The following is a 14795-nucleotide window of genomic DNA, read 5'->3' on the forward strand; positions in this document are numbered from 1 at the left end:
TATATATATATATATATATATATATATATATATATATATATATATATATATATATATATATATATATATATATATATATATATATATATATATATATATATATATATATATATATATATATATATATATAAAAGAACAATGTGCATATGAACGTGCACCTTCATAGAACATACAGACCTCCAACAGGCAGGAGTGCTATCGCTAGGCTATGATCGCTAGGCTATGATCGTCCCTAATACTGAAATGACTATTCGAATACTATGTACTCGAATACCATTCGTCTCACGTTGGTGAGCAACGGGATTTACACCGGTCATTTCCCATCAGTCTCACACAGCCAGCAGATAGCATTTTACCGAACCTAACTTGAACTCGGAGGTATATGAATACGAACAATGTGCCTATGAAGGCCCACCTTCACAGAACATACAATTCTCCAGCAGCCAGGATCGAACCCGTAATCGCCGTGCGATCATAGCCTAGCGGTAGCGCTCCCGCCTGCTACACAACGGTCTCAGGTTCGATCCTAGCTGTTGGAGGTCTGTATGTGATACATATATATATATATATATATATATATATATATATATACAAATATACACAAACACACTCACACACACACACACACACACATATATATATATATATATATATATATATATATATATATACAATCATCCTAAACGCGAGTGAGTGTATGTAAACGAACTATGCAGAGTCCTTTGTTTTATATACGTATGTGAGAGTTTATGCCTGTCTTACTAGAAGTAGTTTTGTGATCATGATATTATAACTGTCTGTTATATATCATGTTGCGTCCTCGCCAACATTATAACGTTCTACGGGAAACCAAAGCCATTGTGCTACATGACGTCATTAATATCCAAGTGATGACGTTGTCCCAGATGACGGATTCAACCAATGACCTCCCTCTCCCGCAGGTGTCCGTTGCGTCAATATAAATCGCGAGGGGATGGCGCTCCCATCATTCCTCCTCTGCAGCTTGACTTGCCAGGCCACTTCCCTCCCTCTGCTCTCGTGCTGCCCAGCCAACTCCATCATCAAACTCGGTTAGAGCTTCCTTCGTCCACCTGTAATATTTTGTGTGGAAAATTTTCTACAGTGATGTTGTATTACGTGTGTATGTCACTGTACACACCCGCCGTGGAGCATCATGCATTATGTATACAGAGGAACTCACACTCCTCTATAAGGAATGTTATATACGAGGTTAAGTAACATTTATGAAGTATCATTAGATTATTGTAAGTCCATGTAACGTGTCCAGGTGTGGCTCGCTACATAACCTGCACCTCGGGTATACCACCACTTCTGGGTATTCTCATTATGGTTTTGTCCATCAAGTTTCCACGAGAAAAGAAAAAGTCTTTTTAAATTCGCTTGATCTCTTCTGGACGAAGTAGAGCAGGATCAGTGTACAATGTTATGATATGCATTCTCCTTACATTAAGCCCGTGGTAGGTGGAGTGTATTGAAATATCATGAAATATTTAGGTATATCATAACCTTGGTGTTATATTTCTAGTTCGAAAGATATAAATATAGAGCATCCAGCGGCAATAACATGAAATCTAACAAGAACTTTGCTAGAAAAGATGTGAAGAAGTACCTTCACAGAACAGAATTAGTGGAAGAATGAAATGAAATGAGTAAAGAAATTATGAACGATGACAACACAGAAACGAGATAAGACAATCTATGAACGATGTTTGAGAAATGAAAAAGTGATTATACAAAGGAGAATGGTGAACTAGTCTGGATGGATGTAAGGGAAAGTAGTAAAGATATATTTCTAAGGAGCATGAGGGCATTAGGTGTGTCTGAGAAAATGCTTAACACAATGGATAACATCAAAAACCAGAGAATCTTACGAGATTGTTCAGGGATGATGGTAAATGAGTCTACTGGTACAGTAGGTATGGTGATAGGGAGCGGGAGGAGCAGGTACATGAAACAGAAAGATGTTTCATAGGTCGAGCGGCGAGCCAGATGGTAAACAGTGGGAGGAAAGCTCCTCAATTGTGGGTCTGTGTTGTGAATACAGGGGCGTGTAGAAGCAGTTAGGTGCTTAATGATTCAACCAAAGCAATAAGTGTTCCAGTATATGAAGGCAACTGCAGTAGGAGTAAGTCTGAGAATCACAGAGAAATTTTGAGTATAGTTGGTGAGGTATATTTGAAGGAAAGTAACTGATTGGTTTAAAGTGAAGAGTGAACTCCGTGTTGATGAAGAACAAGATGGATCTAGTAAGGACGGAAAGTGTTTAGATCAGGTTATTGTTCATACGGAAGTCGAACTGGTGTGATGCTAGCGTCGCTGACGATCAATCACAAAAGGGATCTTATGGTTCGAATCCTACGCGGGGTAGCGTGGTTAAAACCAAGCTATGAAAGCCTTTCTGCATTAAGGTTGTCGAGTCTGTTAATGTAAGGTATGTAGAGGTCATCACCACAACCATCTTTACATATCACCAACCGCAACACGGTCAAGCCAGGCAGCTGACGGGTCCAGTCTAACTTGCAGATTCAACATATATACTTAACACATGGGAGACGCTAAGCGTCATTACATTTTTTAAGTTCTCTGTATTCGGGAAAAATGACTATAAATCATTCTATCAAACACCTTGTGTCATTCCACTTACTTCGTCTAACCTTTCTGAGCTTTGACCATTGATCTTAGCTCTTTGTTTATGGAAAGTTAACCAATATCTTATCCACTTAAGTACAATCCCATCAATACCATATGATTTAATTGTTTGTGCTAATAAACTTTGTTACGTTATCGAATAATGTCTGAGAATCTAAATAGATGACACCAACTCCATTGCTTTTGTTATACATGTCGACTAGGTCATAGATCAACCAGATTTGTTAGACATCAGCAATTTCCCCGAAAAACATACTGAGAATCGTTCAGTAAGTGGTGGTCCCGTAAATGGCTTACAATTCTATCTAGATAAGTTCTCCGACTGCAGGTGTTAAGCTATTTCCGGGCTGTGACTTACTCAGTTTTTCTAATTATCGGTGTTGAATTAGCAAACATCCATTCATCTGGAACTTTTCCCGAAGAAAGTGATTGACCGAAAAGGTCAGTCAAGGCTTAACTATCTCATTTTCCAACATCTTTTTCCTGGGATGAAACTTATGAATTAAGAGTTAAAGGAAGAAAATGTACAAATTAAACAGGGCTCCGCAGATGTCTGCAAACCTGACTCTTAAAGGTAGAAACGCTATAGCAGAGGGAACGAAAGCAGTAATAGAATCTCACAGCTTAGCTGATCCAGGGAAGGAGGGATCATAACGGTCAACCCTCGAGTAATCGGTCTTCGCATAGTAGTGAAGTAGCAGCTGCCAAAATATACATTTAGAGACATCGCGACGTACACTTATGAACTGCTGGAAAGAGGTGATGCCTGAGGACTGTTGAGAGCGAAGAATTGTAATTCAATTCTCGCCAGGAGAGAGTGGGATGTGTGAGTAGTACCGTGTAGTTATGACGTACTTACTCACATGAAATTACCTAAGGCACTTATACAATACTCTCAGTTTTTTGGGAAGCAAACCTTATGGTGCTGATTATATAAGGTGCTCAGGACAGTGTGGAGGGCATGGTTACGATCAACATATGTCATTACAGGGATGACCTGAGACGTTTTGAAATTGAGCAAAAGGGAACAATTGACACTCAGAAAGATATATATGGAGACAGTACGTTTGGCACTATTGATCTTACAAGGTTACTGTTGCCCCGTTCCAAGATGCTGAGCAGGTACGAACTGAGAGGAATATAATCTGTGCGAGAAGTAAAACGAAAATCAAAGAAAAGAGAAGACGGAAAGGGAGTGTGTGTATTGGAATCATGAGGACAAGAGTGAACAGGAAGGATTAGAGGTTAAAGAGAAAAGATCACATAGGGAGAGGAGAAAGAGAATAGGTGATAGGAGAGAACCCAGAGAGAAATCTCTATTCATAGAAGGAAGGAAGTCGTTCCATCAACATCTGCTGCAGAGGAGAGACTGTGGACCAGCAGACAACAGAAAGAAATTGATAGAATCCAAAGTCTTGTGCCACACCAACAGGTCAAATGCTTTTTAGACGTTAAGAGCCACAATACAATCATCATCAAATTATCTGTGGGAGGCGGAGTATCAGAGGTGAGCCACACCGAAGAGCTCACCCGTGAATATAACGTAGCAAAAACTACAATGCAGAACAGAAATAAGGGAACTAAATTTTAAGTTCTTGGGAACATGAAAATCAAGAAGAAATTTAAAGACTTTGGAGATGGTTGAAGTGGGACTTGAGGGAGGTAGTTAGAAAGGTTTAGAGTGGTTTCCTTCGTTAGGGATAAGCTGCACCAAAATATTCTTCCAAGAAGAAAGAAATGCCGAAGTTATTATACAGAAACAATATACCTGCATAGATATTTCTTTCTCTCACCCGGTATATTTGTCTTCTGGGAGTTGTAAGGCAGAACTCTTCGCTCGACGCATCTCGCCTCTGTTTGTTGACTTCATGGAAAGATAAACTTCCTTTACGTCACAAACCCCGACAAAGCTGGGCAGTGATAAAGACACAATCCATGAACCATCATAGCAGCAGAGGTTCATATGACCATATCATTATCAACTGAGAATATGTTATCCAGAAAGTTAATAAATGTTCATCACTTCTCATGATAGACCTGCACGTCCATCCTCACTATGTTGAAGACATCAGTTCAATTTTCATACAGGGATATGGAGCGGCGACACAGGTTAAGGCCAACGACGACAGCTGAGCGAATCAAGCTGGTGTGGATGTGGGTGGATGGCGTGCCTACCCGCACCATAGCCCAGCAGACAGGCACCAGTGTGACAACCGTCTGCAGGTGGATCAGACGGTGGCAGCGGGAGGGACATGTTTATACACGGTGTAGGAGAGGTCGGCCGATCTGGAAACCTGAAAAAAGTATAACTGAGGGTGACAACGCACGTTATCCTTCCCTAATGCCCACAACCAACTCTCCTCATTGTTATAACCTGTCATGAGCAACACACTCATGAGTCCACCGTAGTATGTGATGAGGCGCATTCATTGTTGTGGCTAAGTGAATATGTTTATAGTAAAAATTTCCCTACATTTTATCTAAATGCTATCTAGAAGATAGAGGAAACTTTTACTATACTGATAATGTTATAGATATTGTAACGGTAACAACCACTACTACCACTAGAGCTACTAATGATAATGATGATAATAAGAATTCTGTGGTTTCAGAAGTGGTAGAGGATGTATGGATCAGGTGTTTGCTTTGAAGAATGTATGTGAGAAATACCTAGAATAACAAATGGATTTGTATGTAGCATTTATGGATCTGGAGAAGGCATATGATAGAGTTGATAGAGATGCTCTGTGGAAGGTTTTAAAAATATATGGTGTGGGAGGCAAGTTGTTAGAAGCAGTGAAAAGTTTTTATCGAGGATGTAAGGAATGTGTACGTGTAGGAAGAGAGGAATGTGACTGGTTCTCAGTGACTGTAGGTTTGGGGCAGGGGTGTGTGATGTCTCCATGGTTGTTTAATTTGTTTATGGATGGGGTTGTTAGGGAGGTGAATACAAGAGTTTTGGAAAGAGGGGCAAGTATGCAGTCTGTTGTGGATGAGAGAGCTTGGGAAGTGAGTCAGTTGTTGTTCGCTGATGATACAGCGCTGGTGGCTGATTCATGTAAGAAACTGCAGAAGCTGGTGACTGAGTTTGGTAATGTGTGTGAAAGAATAAGGTTAAGAGTAAATGTGAATAAGAGCAAGGTTATTAGGTACAGTAGGGTTGAGGGTCAAGTATATTGGGAGGTAAGTTTGAATGGAGAAAAACAGGAGGAAGTAAAGTGCTTTAGATATCTGGGAATGGATCTGGCAGCGGATGGAACCATGGAAGCGGAAGTGAATCATAGGTTGTGGGAGGGGGCGAAAATTTTGGGAGCCTTGAAGAATGTTTGGAAGTCGAGAACATTATCTCGGAAGCAAAAATGGCTATGTTTGAAGGAATAGTGGTTCCAACAATGTTGTATGGTTGCGAGGCGTGGGCTATGGATAGAGTTGTGCGCAGGAGGGTTGATGTGCTGGAAATGTGATGTTTGAGGACAACATGTGGTGTGAGGTGGTTTGATCGAGCAAGTAATGTAAGGGTAATAGAGATGTGTGGAAATAAAAAGAGTGTGGTTGAGAGAGCAGAAGAGGGTGTTTTGAAATGGTTTGGTCAAATGGAGAGAATGAGTGAGGAAAGATTGACCAAGATGATATATGTGTCAGAGGTGGAGGGAACGAGGAGAAGTGGGAGACCAAATTGGAGGTGGAAAGATGGAGTGAAAAAGATTTTGAGTGATCGGGGCCTGAATATGCAGGAGGGTGAAAGGCGTGCAAGGGATAGAGTGAATTGGAACGATGTGGTATACCGGGGTCGACGTGCTGTCAATGGATTGAACCAGGGCATGTGAAGCATCTGGGGTAAACCATGGAAAGTTGTGTGGGGCCTGGATGTGGAAAGGGAGCTGTGGTTTCGGTGCATTATTACATGACAGCTAGAGACTGAGTGTGAACGAATGGGGCCTTTGGTGTCTTTTCCTAGCGCTACCTCGCACACATGAGGGGGGAGGGGGTTGTTATTCCACGTGTGGCGAGGTGGCGATGGGAACCAATAAAGGCAGATAGTATGAATTATGTATATGTGTATATATGTATATGTCTGTGTGTGTATATATATGTGTGCATTGAGATGTATAGGTATGTATATTTGCGTGTGTGGACGTGTATGTATATACATGTGTATGTGGGCGGGTTGGGCCATTCTTTCGTCTGTTTCCTTGCGCTACCTCGCTAATGCGGGAGACAGTGACAAAGCAAAATGAAATATGAAAAAAGAATTAATAATCATAATAGTAATAATAATAGTAATAATAATAATGATGATAATAATAATAATAATGATAATGATGAAAATTATGATAATAATATTAATAAGGCGACTAGAGGGGACGGGAGCGGGGGGCCAGAAATCCTCCCCTCCTTGTATTTTCTAACTTTCTAAAATGGGAACAGAAGAAGGAGTCACGCGGGGAGTGCTCATCCTCCTCGAAGGCTCAGACTGGGGTGTCTAAATGTGTGAGGATGTAACCAAGATGTGAAAAAAGGAGAGATAGGTAGTATGTTTGAGGAAAGGAACCTGGATGTTTTGGCTCTGAGTGAAACGAAGCTCAAGGGTAAAGGCGAAGAGTGGTTTGGGAATGTCTTGGGAGTAAAGTCAGGGGTTAGTGAGAGGACAAGAGCAAGGGAAGGAGTAGCAGTACTCCTGAAGCAGGAGTTGTAGGAGTACGTGATAGAATGTAAGAAAGTAACTTCTCGATTAATATGGGTAAAACTGAAAGTTGATGGAGAAAGATGGGTGATTATTGGTGCATATGCACCTGGGCATGAGAAGAAAGATCATGAGTGGCAAGTGCTTTGGGAGCAGCTGAATGAGTGTGTTAGTGGTTTTGATGCACGAGACCGGGTTATAGTGATTGGTGATTTGAATGCAAAGGTGAGTAATGTGGCAGTTGAGGGAATAATTGGTATACATGGGGTGTTCAGTGTTGTAAATGGAAATGGTGTAGAGCTTGTAGATTTATGTGCTGAAAAAGAACCGGTGATTGGGAATACCTGGTTTAAAAAGCGAGATATACATAAGTATACGTATGTAAGTAGGAGAGATGGCCAGAGAGCGTTATTGGATTACGTGTAATTGACAGGCGCGCGAAAGAGAGACTTTAAGGATGTTAATGTGCTGAGAGGTGCAACTGGAGGGATGTCTGATCATTATCTTGTGGAGGCTAAGGTGAAGATTTGTATGGGTTTTCAGAAAAGAAGAGTGAATGTTGGGGTGAAGAGGGTGGTGCGAGTAAGTGAGCTTGGGAAGGAGACTTGTGTGAGGAAGTACCAGGAGAGACTGAGTACAGAATGGAAAAAAGTGAGAACAATGGAAGTAAGGGGAGTGGGGAAGGAATGGGATGTATTCAGGGAATCAGTGATGGATTGCGCAAAAGATGCTTGTGGCATGAGAAGAGTGGGAGGTGGGTTGATTAGAAAGGGTAGTGAGTGTTGGGATGAAGAAGTAAGAGTATTAGTGAAAGAGAAGAGAGAGGCATTTGAACGATTTTTGCAGGGAGAAAATGCAGTTGAGTGGGAGATTTATAAAAGAAAGAGACAGGAGGTCAAGAGAAAGGTGCAAGAGGTGAAAAAGAGGGCAAATGAGAGTTGGGGTGAGAGAGTATCATTAAATTTTATGGAGAATAAAAAGATGTTCTGGAAGGAGGTAAATAAAGTGCGTAAGACAAGGGAGCAAATGGGAACTTCAGTGAAGGGCGCAAATGGGGAGGTGATAACAAGTAGTGGTGATGTGAGAAGGAGATGGAGTGAGTATTTTGAAGGTTCGTTGAATGTGTTTGATGATAGAGTGGCAGATGTAGGGTGTTTTGGTCGAAGTGGTGTGCAAAGTGAGAGGGTTAGGGAAAATGATTTGGTAAACAGAGAAGAGGTAGTAAAAGCCTTGCGGAAGATGAAAGCCGGCAAAGCAGCAGGTTCCGATGGTATTACAGTGGAGTTTATTAAAAAAGGGGGTGACTCTATCATTGACTGGTTGGTAAGGTTATTTAATGTATGTATGACTCATGGTGAGGTGCCTGAGGATTGGCGGAATGCGTGCATAGTGCCATTGTACAAAGGCAAAGGGGATAAGAGTGAGTGCTCAAATTACAGAGGTATAAGTTTGTTGAGTATTCCTGGTAAATTATATGGGAGGGTATTGATTGAGAGGGTGAAGGCAAGTACAGTGCATCAGATTGGGGAAGAGCAGTGTGGTTTCAGAAATGGTAGAGGATGTGTGGATCAGGTGTTTGCTTTGAAGAATGTATGTGAGAGTTACTTAGAAAAGCAAATGGATTTGTATGTAGCATTTATGTATCTGGAGAAGGCATATGATAGAGTTGATAGAGATGCTCTGTGGAAGGTATTAAGAATATATGGTGTGGGAGGCAAGTTGCTAGAAGCAGTGAAAGGTTTTTATCGAGGATGTAAGGCATGTGTACGTATAGGAAGAGAGGAAAGTGATTGGTTCTCAGTGAATGTAGGTTTGCGGCAGGGGTGTGTGATGTCTCCATGGTTGTTTAATTTGTTTATGGATTGGGTTGTTAGGGAGGTGAATGCAAGAGTTTTGGAAAGAGGGGCAAGTATGAAGTTTGTTGGGGATGAGAGAGTTTCGGAAGTGAGTCAGTTGCTGTTCGCTGATGATACAGCGCTGGTGGCTGATTCATGTGAGAAACTGCAGAAGCTGGTGACTGAGTTTGGTAAAGTGTGTGAAAGAAGAAAGTTATGAGTAAATGGGAATAAGAGGAAGGTTATTAGGTACAGTAGGTTTGAGGGTCAAGTCAATTGGGAGGTAAGTTTGAATGGAGAAAAACTGGAGGAAGTAAAGTGTTTTAGATATCTGGGAGTGGATCTGGCAGCTGATGGAACCATGGAAGCGGAAGTGGATCATAGTGTGGGGGAGGGGGCGAAAATCCTGGGAGCCTTGAAGAATGTGTGGAAGTCGAGAACATTATCTCGGAAAGCAAAGATGGGTATGTTTGAAGGAATAGTAGTTCCAACAATGTTGTATGGTTGCGAGGCGTGGGCTATGGATATAGTTGTGCGGAGGAGGATGGATGTGCTGGAAATGAGATGTTTGAGGACAATGTGTGGTGTGAGGTGGTTTGATCGAGTAAGTAACGTAAGGGTAAGAGAGATGTGTGGAAATAAAATGAACGTGGTTGAGAGAGGAGAAGAGGGTGTTTTAAAATGGTTTGGGCACATGGAGAGAATGAGTGAGGAAAGATTGACCAAGAGGATATATGTGTCGGAGGTGGAGGGAACGAGGAGAAGTTGGAGACCAAATTGGAGGTGGAAAGATGGAGTGAAAAAGATTTTGTGTGATCGGGGCCTGAACATGCAGGAGGGTGAAAGGAGGGCAAGGAATAGAGTGAATTGGATCGATGTGGTATCCCGGGTTGACGTGCTGTCAGTGGATTGAATCAGGGCATGTGAAGCGTCTGGGGTAAACTATGGAAAGCTGTGTAGGTATGTATATTTGCGCGTGTGGACGTATGTATATACATGTGTATGGGGGTAGGTTGGGCCATTTCTTTCGTCTGTTTCCTTGCGCTACCTCGCAAACGCGGGAGACAGCGACAAAGCAAAAAAAAAATATTGATAACGATAATAATGATAATAATGATAATAAAGATGATAAGAATAATGATAAAAATATTAATACTAATAATAAGAATGATAATAATGATGATAATAATAGTAATGATAATAATGATAATAATAATAATAATAATAATAATAATAATAATAATAATAATAATAATAATAATCATAATAATAATAATAATAATAATAATAATAATAATAATAATAATAATAATAATAATAATAATAGTAATAATGATAATAATAATAATTATAATAAATATGATAATAATAACAATAATAATAATAATAATAATAGTAATAATGATAATAATAATAGTAATAATTGTAATAATGATAATGATAATAATAATAATAATAATGATAACAATAATAATAACGATGGTGATAATAATAATAATAATAATAATAATAATAATAATAATAATAATAATTATTATTATTATAATAATAATGATAATAATGATAATAATGGTAATGATGATAATAATAATGAAAATAATGATGAGGGGATAGGGTAGAAAGAATACTTCCCACGCATTCTCCAAGTGTCGTAGAAGGCAACTAAAGAGGACGGGTGTGTAGGGCTAGAAACCTTCCCATCCTTGTATTTTAACTTTCTAAAAGGGAAAAAGAAGGAGTCACGTGGGGAGTGCTGATTCTCCTCGAAGGCTCAGATTGGGGTGTCTAAATGTGTGCGGATGTAACCAAGATGAGAAAAAAGGGAAGATAGGTAGTATATTTGAAGAAAGGAACCTAGATGTTTCGGCTTTGAGTAAAACGAAGCTCAAGGGAAAAGAGGAAGAGTGGTTTGGGAATATTTCGGGAGTAAAGTCAGGGGTTGGTGAGAGGACAAGAGCAAAGGAAGGATTAGCACTACTCCTGAAACAGGAGCTGTGGGAGTATGTGACAGAGTGTAAAAAAGTAAAGTCTTGATTGATATGGGTAAAACTGAAAGTTGATGGAAAGAGGTGGGTGATTATTGGAGCCTATGCACCTGGGCATGAGAAGAAAGATCATGAGAGGCAAGTGTTTTGGGAGCAGCTGAGTGAGTGTGTTAGCAGTTCTGATGCACGAGACCAGGTTATAGTGATAGGTGCTTTGAATACAAAGATGATTAATATGGAAGTTCAGGGAATAATTGGTGTACATGGGGTGTTTAGTGTTGTAAACGTAAATGGTGAAGAGCTTGTAGAATTGTGTGCTGAAAAAGTACTGGTGATTGGGAATACCTGGTTTAAAAAGAGAGATATACATAAGTATGCATATAAAGTAGGAGAGATGGTAGGAGCGTTATTGGATTACGTGTCAATTGAAAGACGTGTGTAAGATGTTAATGATGTTAATGAGGTTAGAGGTGCAACTGGAGGGATGATCATTATCTTGTGGAGGCGAAGGTGAAGATTTGTATAGTTTTTCAGACAAGAAGAGAGAATGTTGAGATGAAGGGAGTGGTGAAAGTAAGTGAGCTTGGGAAGGAGACTTGTGTGAGGAAGTACCAGGAGAGACTATGCGCAGAATGGAGAAAGATGAGAACAAAGGAGGTAAGGGGAGTGGGGGAGGAATGGAATGTATTTAGGGAAACATTGATGGCTTGCGCATCAGATACTTGTGGTATGAGAAGCATGGGAGACGAGCAGATTGCCAAGGGTAGTGAGTGCCGGGATGAAGAAGTAAGATTATTAGAAGAGAGAGGCATTTGGACGAGTTTTGCAGGGAAATAGTGCTAATGACTAGGAGATGTATAAAAGAAAGAGGCAGGAGGTCAAAAGAAAGTTGCAAGAGGTGAAAAAGAGGGCAAATGAGAATTGGAGTGAGAAAGTATCATTAAATTTTGGGGAAAATAAAAAGACGTTTTGGTAGGAGGTAAATAAAGTGCGTAAGACAATAGATCAAATAGGAACATTGGTGAAGAGGGCTTATGGGTAGGTAATAACAAGTAGTGGTGATATGAGAAGGAGATGGAGTGAGTATTTTGAAGGTTTGTTGAATGTGGTAGATGATTGAGTTCCAGGTTTAGGGTGTTTTGGTCGAGGTGGTGTGTGAAGTGAAAGGGTTAGGGAGAATGATTTTGTAAACAGAGAAGAGGTAGTGAAAGCTTTGCGAAAGATGAAAGCCGGCAAGGTTCGGGTTTGGATGGTATAGCAGTGTAATTTATTAGAAAGGGGGTGACTGTGTCGTTCACTGGCTCTTGAGGATATTCAGTGTACGTATGACTCACGGTGAAGTGCCTGAGGATTGGCGAAATGCATGTATAGTGCCATTGTATAAAGGGAAAGGGGATAAAGGTGAGTGTTCAAATTACAGAAGTATAAGTTTGAGTATTCCTGGGAAATTATATAGGAGGGTAGTGATTGAGAGCGTGAAGGCATGTACAGAGCATTCGACTGGGGAAGAGTAGTGTGGTTTCAGAAGTGGTAAAGGATGTGTGAATCAGGTGTTTGCTTTGAAGAATATATGTGAGAAATACTGAGAAAAAAATGGATTTCTATGTATAATTTATGGATCTGGAGAACGCATATGATAGAGTTGATAGAGATGCTCTGTGAAAGGTATTAAGAGTATATGGTGTGGGAGGTAAGCTGCTGGAAGCAGTGAAAAGTTTTATCGAGGATGTATGGTATGTGTACGAGTAGGAAGAGAGGAAAGTGATTGGTTCTCAGTGAATGTCTGTTTGCTGTAAGGGTGCTTGATATCTCCATGATTGTATAATTTGTTTGTGGATGGGTTGTTAGGGAGGTGAATGCAAGAGTTTTGGAGAGAGGGACAAGTATGCAGTCTATTGTGGATGACAGGGCTTAAGAGGTGAGTCAGTTGTTGTTCACTGATAATACAGCGGTGGTGGCTGATTCGAGTGAGAAACTGCAGAAGCTGGTGACTGAGTTTTATGGTAAAGTGTGTGAAAGAAGAAAGCTGATAGTAAATGTGAATAAGAGCAAGGTTATTAGGTACAGTGGGGTTGAGGGACAAGTCAACTGGGGAGGTAAGTTTGAACGGAGAAAAACTGGAGAAAGATTTTCTTCATTCAAACTTACCTCCCAAATTACTTATCCCTCAAATCTACTGAACCTAACAAACTTGCTCGTATTCACATTTACTGTCAGCTTTCTTCTTTCACACACTTTACCAAACTTAGTCACCAATTTCTGCAGTTTCTCATCCGAATGAGCCACCAGCGCTGTATCATAAGCGTTCAACAACTGACTCACTTCCGAAACCCTCTCATCCACAACAGACTACATACTTGCCCCTCTCCCGAAAACTCTTGCATTCAACTCCCTAACAACCCCATCAATAAACAAATTAAACAAACCATTCACATTTACTGTCAGCTTTCTTCTTTCACACACTTTACCAAACTCAGTCACCAACTTCTGCAGTTTCTCACCCGAATCAGCCACCAGCGCTGTATCAAAAGCGTTCAACAACTGACTCACTTTCGAAACTCTCTCATCCACAAAAGACTGCATACTTGCCCCTCTCCCGAAAACTCTTGCATTCAACTCCCTAACAACCCCATCAATAAACAAATTAAACAACCATGGAGACGTCACACATCCCCGCCGATATTCAGTGGGAATCACACACTTTCCTCTCTTCTTACTCACACACATGCCTTGAATCCTCGATAAAAACTTTTGACTGCTTCTAGCAACTTACATCCTACACCATATACTCTTACTACCTTCCGAAGAGCATCTCTATGAACTCTATCATTTGCCTTCTCCAGATCCATAAATGCCACATACAAATCAATCTGCTTTTCTATGTATTTCTCACACACATTTCTGAAAACCTAATCTTCACTTCGGCCTACTCAAGATAATGATTAGACATCGCTTCAGTTGCCCCTGTCAGCACATTAACATCCAAAAGTCTCTCTTTCACGCGCCTATCAGTCAACATGTAGTCCAGTAACACTCTCTGGCTCTCCTACTTACATATGTATGCTTATGTATATCTCTTTAAACCAGGTATTCGCAATCACCAGTCCTTTTTTAGCACAGAAATCTACAAGCTCTTTGCTATTTCCATTTACAATATTGAACACCTCATGTTCACCAATTATACCCTCAACTGCCACATTACTCACCTTTGCATTCAAATCACCCATCGATATAACTCGATCTCGAGCATCAAAGCTGCTAACACACTCACTCAGCTGTTCCCAAAACGTTTGACTCTCATGATCTTACTGTTTGTGTCAATGTGTAGAGGCACCAATAATAACCCATCTGCCTCCATCCACTTTCAGTTTTACCAATATCAATCTAGAGTTTACTTATTTGCACTCTATCACATACTCCCACAACTCCTGCTTCAGTAGTGCTACTCCTTCCTTTGCTCTTGTCCTCTCACCAACCTCTGACTTTACTCCCAAGACATTCTCAAACCACTCTTTCCCCCTATCCTTGGGCTTCGTTTCACTCAGAGCCAAAACATCCATGTTTCCTCAAACATGCTATCTATCTCTCCTATTTTCTCATCTTGGATAGATCCACATACAT

This window comes from Panulirus ornatus, chromosome 16 (genome assembly GCF_036320965.1).
Source record: "Panulirus ornatus isolate Po-2019 chromosome 16, ASM3632096v1, whole genome shotgun sequence".
Lineage (NCBI taxonomy): Eukaryota > Metazoa > Arthropoda > Malacostraca > Decapoda > Palinuridae > Panulirus > Panulirus ornatus.